Genomic DNA, 12,264 nt, shown 5'->3' with positions numbered 1-12,264 from the left:
TGGCGTGTGTACTGCATTGTTTCATTGTTTTCATCCGTTTTCGTCTGGACAGCAGCGCGTTTCCGTGTGGTCGCAAGAATTTTCGTACCCGTTTTAAAAAAAAACCTCGTTTCGTTTTCGTGTAGCCGTAGCCTTAGTGGCCTCTAGAACGTACAATCTAGGAAAAACACTATCCAATCATACTGATGATTGGATTCTGATGCCGTCTATCAAACTGCAAAATCTCAGGACAGGACGCAGCGGGGGGGTAAGTCAATGTTCATAAATGATATTGCTAATATGGGATGTCATACAGCTTCATGTCAAAAGAGGCGAAGTATCCCTTTAAGAGTTACTATCAGGCTGCACAGTTAAAAACTTTGTGGAACCTATGCAATCCCGCCTACAGTGCAAGATGGAAGGACATTGAGTGTCTCACATCAAAAACACATGTCCCAATACAAGCAATAATAATCGATAAAAAATTGAGGAAACATCTTCAAGAGGAATTAAATCCATTGCTGGGGATATCCTTGAACATATGGTTTGAGATTATATCAAAGAATAAACTGACTGAGCAGAGCAAGGTACTGCGATAGATTGCACATGATTCAGACTTCAAACCAAACACAGTAGATAATAGATTCAGTAGATGGGAAGTGGGACCAAAAATATTTTGGGAGCTGTTCAAGAAGAAGGTTATCAAAAGTTTCCAGGATCTAAAAAATCAAAATGGATTGAACAATCAAGATTTATACAGATATCTGCAGATGCGACATTATATGGAGCAAACGTTAAATAAATTCAATCCAGATGAGCTAGAGTCGGGGATTATTAAATTATTCATCTCAGCATATGATTCAGACCAGGGCAGGGAATCAAAACATTATATAAAGAAGTGGAAAGTTTAAAGGGCAACAATACAACATATATAAAAGAAAAGTGGGGAAAAGAGGCTGGGAGGGTGTTATCAGAGGAGGAATGGGAGAAGGTAAATGAAGGACAATGGAAAACAACGTCCTCCCTCTCATGGAGAGAGTATGGTTGGAAGAACATTGTAAGATACTTTATTACACCAGCACAACAGAAATCTCGAGATACAAGATGCTGGAGACTTTGTGAGACTTTGTGGGGAAAACAAGGCCAATAATTTCCATATCTTTTGGGGATGCCCTTGTATTATTGGCACGAGCTTAAGAAGAGTATGGAAAAAATTCTGAAAGTAAAACTTCCATTTACGTTTGAAGTTTTATATTTGGGAAAAGAGAACCAGGAGATTCCAAGGTCAGGACAAAAATACATATTTCAAATAATGTTGGTGGCAGCTAAAAAAGCCATCACCAGGAAATGGCTGAAAACAGATGCACCTACAATGGAGGATTGGGTTGAGATAATGCTCAATATTTATAGGATGGAGAAGCTGACTTTTTCAGCTAGACTACAAACAGATACCTTTAAGAATCACTGGTAAAACTGGGTTGATTTTGTGTCTTCATTGAGAGCAGATTTTGTGCAGTAAAGACAATGTAAAGTGTAGATTATGAATCCCCTTGGTTCAGGCTACAAACTTGTTCATATGTTTTTTTTCTCCAATAGGAGGAAAGGGACTCAGCAAGAAAGACGTGAAAATAATGACAGGAGTGGAAGAGTGTTCCATTTTACTCTACTGTAACTTTACTTGAGAATATATGTCTATCTATGTCTCTGCTCCATGGTGGAGGAGTATGGGTTATGTTCTATACGGGTGGAAAAATGTATATGGAAATTGTTGATGGAATATTGATATATGGAATCAATAAAAAGTTAATTACAAAAAAAAAAAAAATAATAATGAGAATAAATATACATATATAGATAGGCTATATATCCGATCCCTGATCAGGATGTAAAGTCTGATTCTGATCGAGTCTGAAACTACGTGATCGGCCCCGATTTCCGATCACGTGATTGGATTGGGACATCCCTAGTTATTTTTCTTAAAATGTGAAACAATAATACTTTTAACTAAATATATGGGTACAGAACTTACGATAAAGTGAAGATCAACAATCAATTCATCAATGCACCGAACTGAAACATTATGAACACTCTCTAATTTCAACAAGAGGGATACTACATACTCTACACCACATTGCTTCCATTGTCCTCTTCAGAGTATGCATTTGTGCTACTGCCTTCATAATTAGCACCTTCATGGTCATCAGCCTCTTCAGGCAAAATCAAGTGCTTCCTCTGATAACTCAAAGATAATCCCTGCTTTTAAATCTTGTGATGTATGTGGAGTATACTTCCTGTGTTTGTGTGTTGCAAAAGTCCCATACACATTTGTTTGGTGAAAATACCCTGCAAAAACACACTTTGCAATGTCATTATTCTTGAGATGATGACCTATATGTTAAAAAAAAATCCTTTTCATTTTGAAATCCAGGTTTTTGACACAGAGGGCAGGTGAATAAAATGCTTACTTGTGGTGAATTAAAAGATTTGGCTTCTGGGTGGTATCTTGACAGGTGAGAGCGGAGGGAACTCCAGCATTTGAAAGAGCATGGGCAATCTATGTGAATACTAGGCAAGGCGTGGCTGTGTCCAAAGGTTCCATGATGCAGTCTGTAATGCTTTAAAATATCATTCGCAATTTACAGGGCCATCCCATCTGTCATTGGAGAGAAAAGAAAGACAAGTTATGGTTTATCTCTAGCATCTTGGATACAAGCCTGATCTTAAAATCAGATTAAGACCCCTAAAATACTAATTTGTGAAGATTATCCTGCACAAAAAGACAAAAGTATGATCAACTTTTGTTTATTACAGATGTTATTTTAGGCAATAATCCAAAACATCATGTTAAAACCCGATTGACTTTTTTGTCAAAGGACCCAGGTTGATGCTAACTTTTGATTGGCCTACAAAAAATACATCATCATTCAGGACCTTATACAAGCAGTTAACTAATTATAAAATCGGGAGGAAAGATGTTAATGCAAATAACAAGTTAGTCAAGAAAATCTTTTCACTTAAACGAAATGATTTTAAAATATATCAACAAATATATCAATAGATTGGGGTTAGGCATTTGCAACCAACAAATACACAGAACAATAAAACTATGAAATTGGGTTACATATTATGGATTAAAGGCATGGTTGGTAATCCTGGAGAGCTAGCATGAGGGCTAGCAAGATTTGAAAGTGGCATCTCCGCTAAGCTCCACTTAGTCCATTACACTCACACTAAGTTATTTTCAGCACCGATGAAATCGCGTGCGGCGCGGAGGAGGTAGCCGACAGAGGGGGGCGTAGGCAGAACAGGCAGAACTGATCGTTTTTTTTGTCCTCGGCCCGAGGAGTTTGGATTGGTCACCATTTCACACAGTATTACAAGATGTGTTTCTGAACAGGATTACCAACCATGCCTTTAAGTACACAGTGAGCATACAGTGGGGAAAAAAAGTATTTAGTCAGTCACCAATTGTGCAAGTTCTCCCACTTTAAAATATGAGAGGCCTGTAATTGACATCATGAGAGACAAAATGAGAAAAAAAAATTCCGAAAATCACATTGTCTGATTTTTAAAAAATGTATTTGCAAATAAGGATGGAAAATAAGTATTTGGTCACCTACAAAAGTTCATCTCAATACTTTGTACTATATCCTTTGTTGGCAATGACAGAGGTCAAACGGTTTCTGTAAGTCTTCACAAGGTTGGCACACACCATTGCTGGAATGTTGGCCCATTCTTCCAAGCAGATCTCCTCTAAAGCAGTGATGTTCTGGGGCTGGCGGCAGGCAACACGGACTTTCAACTCCCTCCAAATGTTTTCGATGGGGTTGAGATCTGGAGACTGGCTAGGCCACTCCAGGACCTTGAAATGCTTCTTACGAAGCCACACCTTTGTTGCCCTGGCAGTGTGCTTGAGATCATTGTCATGCTGAAAGACCCAGTCACGTTTCATCTTCCGTGCCCTTGCTGATGGAAGGAGGTTTGCACTCAAAATCTCACAATACCTGGCCCCATTCATTCTTTCATGTACACGGACCAGTCGTCCTGGTCCCTTTGCAGAGAAACAGCCCCAAAGCATGATGTTGCCACCCCCATGCTTCACAGTTGGTATGGTGTTCTTTGGATGCAACTCAGCATTCACTCTCCTCCAAACACGACGAGTTGTGTTTATACCAAACAGGTCTACTTTGGTTTCATCTGACCATATGACATTCTCCCAATACTTTCTGGAACATCCAAATGCTCTCTAGCAAAATTTATACGCACCCGGATATGTACTGGCTTAAGCAGGGGGACACGTCTGGCACTGCAAGATCTGAGTCCCTGGCGGCATAGTGTGTTACTGACGGTAGCCTTTGTAACTTTGATCCCAGCTTTCTGCAGGTCATTCACTAGGTCCCCCCGTGTGGTTCTGGGATTTTTGCTCACCATTCTTGTGATCATTCTGACTCCACGGGCTGAAATCTTGCGTGGAGCCCCTGATCGAGGGAGATTAGCAGTGGTCTTGTAGGTCTTCCATTTTCTCCCACAGTAGATTTATTCACACCAAGCTGCTTGCCTATTGCAGATTCAGTCTTCCCAGCCTGGTGCAGGTCTACAATTCTGTTTCTGGTGTCCTTCGACAGCTCTGGTCTTCACCATAGTGGAACTTGAGTGTGACTGTTTGAGGTTGTGGGCGGGTGTCTTTTATACTGTTAACAAGTTCAAACAGGTGCCATTGATACAGGTTATGAGTGGAGGACAGAGGAGCCTCCTAAGGAAGAAGTTACAGGTCTGTGACAGCCAGAAATCTTGCTTGTTTGTAGGTGACCAAATACTTATTTTCCACCCTTATTTGCAAATAAATTCTTTAAAAATCAGACAATGTGATTTTCGGAATTTTTTTTTCTCATTTTGTCTCTCATGGTTGAGGTCTACCTATGATGTCAATTACAGGCCTCTCTCATCTTTTTAAGTGGGAGAACTTGCACAATTGGTGACTGACTAAATACTTTTTTCCCCACTGTACACTTTTAAGCTTTGAATCATTACCGTTGATCCACGTTTGCCACAGATGCAGCCTCTTTCAGTGAAAACGACTGGAATGATTGAAAAATGTGTGGTTGGAAAGTGTGTGACCAATGTGCGACCAACAGATATTGTAGGACATCCATAGCAAAGCTTATCGTTTCAACAAACTCCTGAGAAGTACTACTGCAGGCGGTGTGATAGATAACGTAAGCAGGGATGTGTCTATGTCGGGCTACAAGCTAATCCACACAAGCTAACAGTGCCGACACTCATGCTAGCAAACGTCCGCGCCCTCGTCAAAAAGTGGTTTAGATCGTGTGGAGACCCCAATTTGCCCAACTGCTGTGTTTATGTCCTCACGAAAGGACAGGCTGAATCACCCTTTTGGCTAAAGTTAACGAGCTGTTTGAGATAACAGCACATTTGAAAAAAGGGTTGGCGGCCGCAAAAGTAGCAAACATAATGTGGGAAACAAAGCCATGCTTTTGCAAATTGCGCAATACAAACATTTTAATTCAAGTAAAATCTAACTTTTAACAATGTAAATAGTTACTTACATGGGTTGGGTAAATTGTCGTTCTCTTTAGTCTCTTTAGAAACCGTGTGTCGCATCCCTGGAACAGACGACACTGAGAGACTGAGATGGATTTGAGTTTAAAGACATGGTTGGTAATCCTGTTCAGAAACACATTTTGTAATACTGGGTGAAATGGTCCGTGTATCCTGAGAGAAATCTATACAAGATGTATTTAGAATAAGGGACGAAAATAATCAGACCTCTGTGGCAGTTGCAGGACTGAGAAGAAGCTGACTGATCTCGGATTGGAGCGCCTACAAAAAACCAATCAGATGCCTCTGCGCTTTCTGCCTACGCCCCCCTCTGTCGGCTCCCTGCTCCGTGCGCGCACGCGGTTCTACCGGCTTTGGATGAAGCACTGATGGAATGGGGAGGGGGGGGGGGGTGGAGCTTAGAGGAGGGGCCACTTTCGAATCTTGCTAGCTCTCTAGGATTACCTACCATAGCTTTAAGTGATGCAACATGTCTTACTACAAACCATAAGCACATCAATATCTTTTCAAAATCTTCCTTTTAGTCTGCAGATAAAAACCCACTTATCAAAAAGGAAAATACTTTGGCAGGACTCTTCAAAAATGAAGATCAGTTTCCAACAGAGAGGTTATGAGTAAGTGTCTGAAAATTTACTGCCAAAAACCTGATCCAGATCTCATCTTCTCAAAAGTATTCAAAAGATGTTCATGAAATAAAGATAAACAATAACAAAGCATTTGGTATATACTTAGAACTGACTGCCAACTCAATAAAGTATTCAAAGCGCAACCACTAGTAAATATATAAGAGAGTTAAAAACATTCATTTCTATGACCCGTTGCACTGACGTCACACATCATGAAGACCCTGGAAAGTCTCATCCTGCATCAGCTCCGACCCACAGTTCAACCACTACTAGACCCCCTCCAGTTTGCCTTCCAACCCTGACTAGGAGTTGAGGATGCCATCATCTACCTGCTCAATCGTGTCTACGCTCACCTGGACAAGCCAGCGAGCACTGTAAGAGTCATGTTTTTTTACTTCTCCAGTGCATTCAACACCATCAGGCTGGCTCTACTGGGTGAGAAACTGACAGTGATGCACATGGAGCCCCCCCTTGTGTCCTGGATTGTGGATTACCTGACTGGCAGATCACAGTATGTGCGCCTGTAGCACTGTAGGTCAGACAGAGTAATCAGCAAGACTGGGGAACCGCAGAGGACTGTCCTCTCTCCCTTCCTCTTCACCCTGTATACCACAGACTTCAGCTACTGCACAGACACCTGTCATCTTCAGAAGTTATCTGATGTCTCTGCAGGAGTGGGATGTATCAGCAAGGGTGAGGAGACTGAGTACAGGGGTGTGGTGGACAATTTTGTCATGTGGTGTGAGGACGAGGGCTCCATTGACCCCTGTCTCTATCTGCAGGGTCAACATGGACCCTGTGGAGGAATATAAGTACCTAGGGGTGTACTTGGACAATAAAGTGGACTGGACTAAAAATACTGACGCCCTCTATAGGAAGGGCCAGAGCCGTCTCTATTTTCTGAGGCGGCTGAGGTCCTTCAACATCTGCCGGACAATGCTGCGGATGTTTTATGAGTCTGTGTTGGCCAGTGCCATCCTCTATGCTGTTGTGTGCTGGGGCAGCAGACTGAGCGTGAAGGACGCCAACAGACTTAATAAGCTCATCTGCAAAGCCAGCTACGTTGTGGGAGTGGAGCTGGACTCTCTGACAGTAGTGTCGGAGAGAAGGATGTTGTCCAGAATAAGATCCATACTTGACAACTCCTCAAATCCTCTCCATGATGTGCTGGCCAGACAAAGAAGCACCTTTAGTAAAAGACTTATTACACCACGCTGCAGCACAGAGCGCCACAGGAAATCATTCCTGCCACTTCATGTACAATAATCCAGCTCACCTGACATTTAATTTAATCTAATTTTATATCTTATTTTATTCTATGCTTATATTTAATTTTGTACATTGTTTGGAGGGGGGGTTGCAAATTTGGGTCATTTCTAATTTTTGTGAGTCGTTATATTTAAGCTCCTTGTTTTGGCAAATAGCACTGAAGAAAAAAAGCAATTGAACTGATTCATTAAATTTGTTTTCAACATTCTCTGCCATTCGCTATATAGAAATTTCTTTTCAAATGCTTTGTAGTCTACAAATGTAAACTCAAAGGTCACTCACTATAATGACTTTATCTGTACTCAGCACTAACTGAGAACAACTACAAACAGATGTGGTTTTGAAGTGTTTTGTTTTCATACTTTGGGTCAGGAAACACTGAAAGTCAGTTAGACATTAAAAAGAGCTTGAACTAATGTTGGATCAAGGACTGATTATTATGTCTGATTGGAAGATAGATGCCATTCCTCTTCCTCAGCCTGTGATTTGAGGGATGTGAAAATTTAAACAGCTGGAGGCAGTTGATTCATTAATGCTATCAATATGATGATTACCAATCAAGTCGACTGCCAACGTAGACTCGAACAGGAGAGATCTAATGCTTTGCAAATCACATTTAAGGATTGTATGTCACAAGGTGAAGGGTTTGGAACCGAGGAGCAGATCGACACTATTTGAACAGGTTTATTGAAGTTGCAGTATGAGGAGAATTGAAGCACTGAATAATATTTGATTTCTTGTAGGAAGGGGATTTGGCGAGTAAGAGCTAGTGTCAGCAAGTGGACAGACAGATGGGTACAACAGGTGAGTGAGACTCTTGGTTTGCAGGGTCTTGAGAGTTCCAGATAGGTCCTTCCACAGGATGTGTGTCCAAGCAGACAGAGTCCAGGATGTCTCCAAGAGCAATCCAGGTCCAGGGGGTCACCAAGTTATCGGCTGCAATCTACAAGGTAGGTCCTCCTGGTTTGGTTGTTGCGAGGCGGGTAGGCAGCATCTTGGCAAGAGACAGAAGGGGATCTCTTTGAAGAGCAGAGAGAAATACGGTTAGACAAGGCATAGGAAGAATAACTTAGGGAGGGGCCAGTTGTACCACTGAGGAGTTACAATGATCTGGCTTTGAATGGATGTCAGCCCAGAAAATTTAAGTAAATTTTACTTGCTCCCCCCTGAGAAATTTGTCAGGAGCCACCACTGAATAGGAGTACAATAAATAATAAATAATTAAATGTATTTACAAGATTTTCAGATTCCCTACAATTCTAAATTTCCCAAGAGTATTCTTGCTATATTCTTCCTCCATGCTCTATAAACCAACATAATGGGTGGTGTGCAATATCCTCCTTGTACCTTTTTATAATTTATGGTTTTTTTTTGTAATTGTTAATATGAATATGTATTTGGGTGCTGCTAGACAATTCCAATTTCTCCAATGGGGGACAAATAAAGTATTTACTATTCTTCTTTCGGGCTCTCCCTTTATCAGGGGTTGCCACAGCAAGCCGATCTTGCATCATCGTTTTATGCCGGATGCCCTTTCAGACACAACCCTCACCATTTAACTGGGCTTGGGGCCGGCTAGAAATGCACTGGCTTGTGCTCACACTAACACCTAGGGACAATTAAGAGTCACCAACAGTGTTGGTAAAGTTACTTGGAAATAGTAATTAGTTAGTGATTACTTATCCAAGAAAGTAATCCAGTTACTTTACTGATTACTTATCAGCATTACTTATTTTCAAAAGTAATAAGTCACTTTAATAATTACTTTACTTAGTCACTTTTTAAAAACATGATGCACAACCTGAGTATGTTATAAAGCCTAATTCCAATCTTTCTGCATATTCCATCATATAGAATTGAATCAAATTAAACAGTCTCAAACAGTCTGTGTTTTTTTTTTTAAATATTTTTTTGGGCTTTTTATACCTTTATTATAGGACAGTGAAGAGAGACAGGAAGCAAGGGGCAGAGGGAGGGAAATAACAGCCAGCAAAGGGCCGTCCGATGCGGGATTCGAACCGGGGCCAGCTGCACGAGGACTATAGCCTCTGTACATGGAGCGTCTGCTGTACCCACTACGCCACAGACCTCCCCCAAACAGTCTGTTTGAGACTGTTTTTTAAAGTTTTCAAGATACCACCCAGAAGTCTCTTTTTCAAAACAGCTGTCGCTCTTAAGACTATTTTCACCTGTCTAGCAGGAGAGGGGCCATCGGAGGTTTGCCCGGTGGAATTGGATGTGGTAGCCGCAGTGGTAATATCAGTGGGGGGAATCCGGGTGTTTCTCAATGAGTTTCACATTCCTGTGCCGGCTTGTTGCTCAGATTTGAGGTGGAATTTTTCGTTGTAGATAAAAACATTTCTTCCCACGCACACACAGCGGACGCTAATGTTTTTCTCACTTTTTACCAAGTCAAACTCAAATTAATGTCGATACTTCCAACATTGCATGGTCCTGCTCTGTTCCATGCTCCATTTTTATCTCTTGTTGATCTACATACACACTGACGTTGCACCGCTCATACGTAAGCATCATGAGACACTCTCACAAACAAAATCACGGTTTAGTAACGCAGTAATGCAGCCTGCTTGCGGGAAAGTAACAGTAATCTAATCACTGTTTTTGAAATGATAATCTCTTTACTCACTTTACTCGTTACTTGAAAAAAAAGTAATCGGATTACAGTAACAGGTTACTGCCCAAGTTACTGGGCATGTAGTAACCCAAATATTTAGATAAATGTCTTTAAATTATTCTATGTCATTGTTATGTTTCTTGCACCTGGATATAGCATAGCATACACGGGTCATTCTACAAAAACGTCCACTTTTGACATGTGGCATCCATCCATCCATCCATCATCTTCCGCTGGTCCAGGGATCGGGTCGCGGGGGCAGCAGCTTGAGCAAAGAGACCCAGATGTCCCTGTCCCCGGCCACTTCCTCCAGCTCTTCCGGGGGGACCCCGAGGCGTTCCCAGGCCAGCCGAGAAACATAGTCTCTCCAACGTGTCCTGGGTCTTCCCCGGGGCCTCCTCCCAGTGGGACGGGCCCGGAACACCTCACCGGGGAGGCGTCCAGGAGGCATTCTCACTAGATGCCCGAGCCACCTCATCTGACACTTCTCGATGCGGAGGAGCAGCGGTTCTACTCCGAGCCCCTCCCGGATGACCGAGCTTCTCACCCTATCTCTAAGGGAGAGCCCAGACACCCTGCGGAGGAAACTCATTTCGGCCGCTTGTATTCGCGATCTCGTTCTTTCGGTCACTACCCACAGCTCGTGACCATAGGTGAGGATAGGAACATAGATTGACCGGTAAATCGAGAGCTTCGCCTTCTGGCTCAGCTCCTTCTTCACCACGACGGGCCGGTGCAGAGCCCGCATCACTGCAGACGCCGCACCGATCCGTCTGTCAATCTCCTGCTCCATTCGTCCCTCACTCGTGAACAAGACCCCGAGATACTTGAACTCCTCCACTTGGGGAAGGATCTCATTCCCGACCCGGAGAGAGCATTCCACCCAGTTGCAATACTTGAAAATAAATGTCTTTTTCTAGGCTTTAAAATTATACTACATTATTACTGTACTAATTGGCTACAAGAACATGCATAAGGTACACCTAAATTGGTTTTTGCCTTTTTTGTACATTTATTTGAAGATTTCATGTACCGTGTATTTGTCACTGGTGTTACCTGACCTCATTTTGAATAAAAACAACTTTTATTAAATATTATTTCTCAACTTCTGTTGCACATACAATCACAGTAACTGTACAATAATGATGAGGCTAATTATCAAGAGATAATTACTATTATTATTTTTAAATGTTTGTTACAACTGTGTTTGAATGACATTTCTTCCATTTTGTAACCGTGTATTTACTTTAAAAATGAAAATGTTATTGAAAACAGTTAAGATGAAGTAAAAATGAAATGTTGTAAATGTGAACTCTTGAGTACAGGAAATTTGAACTAATTCAAAATCCCTACCATGACAATTTTGACATGTTTTAATATGATTTTCCCAAAAGTGCACACGGTGACACCAGTGACATCCATAAGACATCCATGGTGTCTTTAACACTAATGAGGCATTTTCTCTGAGAAATTACTTGCAAAATGTGTTATTTATGTTTTCAGAATGCGTTATTTATGTTGTTCTATGGAACTGATGTTTTAATTTCAATCTGTAAACATATGTAAATACGATGTAAATACTCTGGGTCACCCCTACCTAGTGAGGACTATTTTGCTTGTGCTCAGAGGCATTAAGGGTCATCAGCCAATGGATTAGCTTTTTGCTCTAAGGTGTTCATGCTCTAGTCAGGTGTTTGTGGGGGGAACATAAAGAGACATTTGATATTGGTGTTTTGTAAATTTGAAGAAGGCCCGACGGCCAGAACGTCACTTCAAATAAAACATGGAGCAGAGTGCGCGGCATCTTCTTTATTTTCTTTGATATCATGGAACGATAAAAACAGTAAAAACTTCTCTCTCTCTCATGAATCTGGTAGGAATATGGAAAATGGTGTGTGTGTGTGTGTGTGTGTGTGGTGGTGGTGGTGGTGGGAGGTTATTGTGTACTTGTGTACTGTTTTTGCTCTTTGTGTGTGTGTGTGTGGTGTTGTATTGAACAACTATATGGATATTAGTCTCCCTTTTGCAGTTCAATTTCTACCTTGACCTGTCGCGGGGTGGTGTGTCAGGTGTTGATGGAGGGGTCAATGCTTCTGCGCTGTTCTGTCCATCTGTTCCGGTCCTTGATCTTTCCCTGCACCTTTGCTGGCAAATCCTCCATTCCTTACGCTGCTC

The sequence above is a fragment of the Odontesthes bonariensis genome, chromosome 2, assembly GCF_027942865.1.
Source record: "Odontesthes bonariensis isolate fOdoBon6 chromosome 2, fOdoBon6.hap1, whole genome shotgun sequence".
Lineage (NCBI taxonomy): Eukaryota > Metazoa > Chordata > Actinopteri > Atheriniformes > Atherinopsidae > Odontesthes > Odontesthes bonariensis.
Note: the sequence above shows the minus strand (reverse complement) of the source record.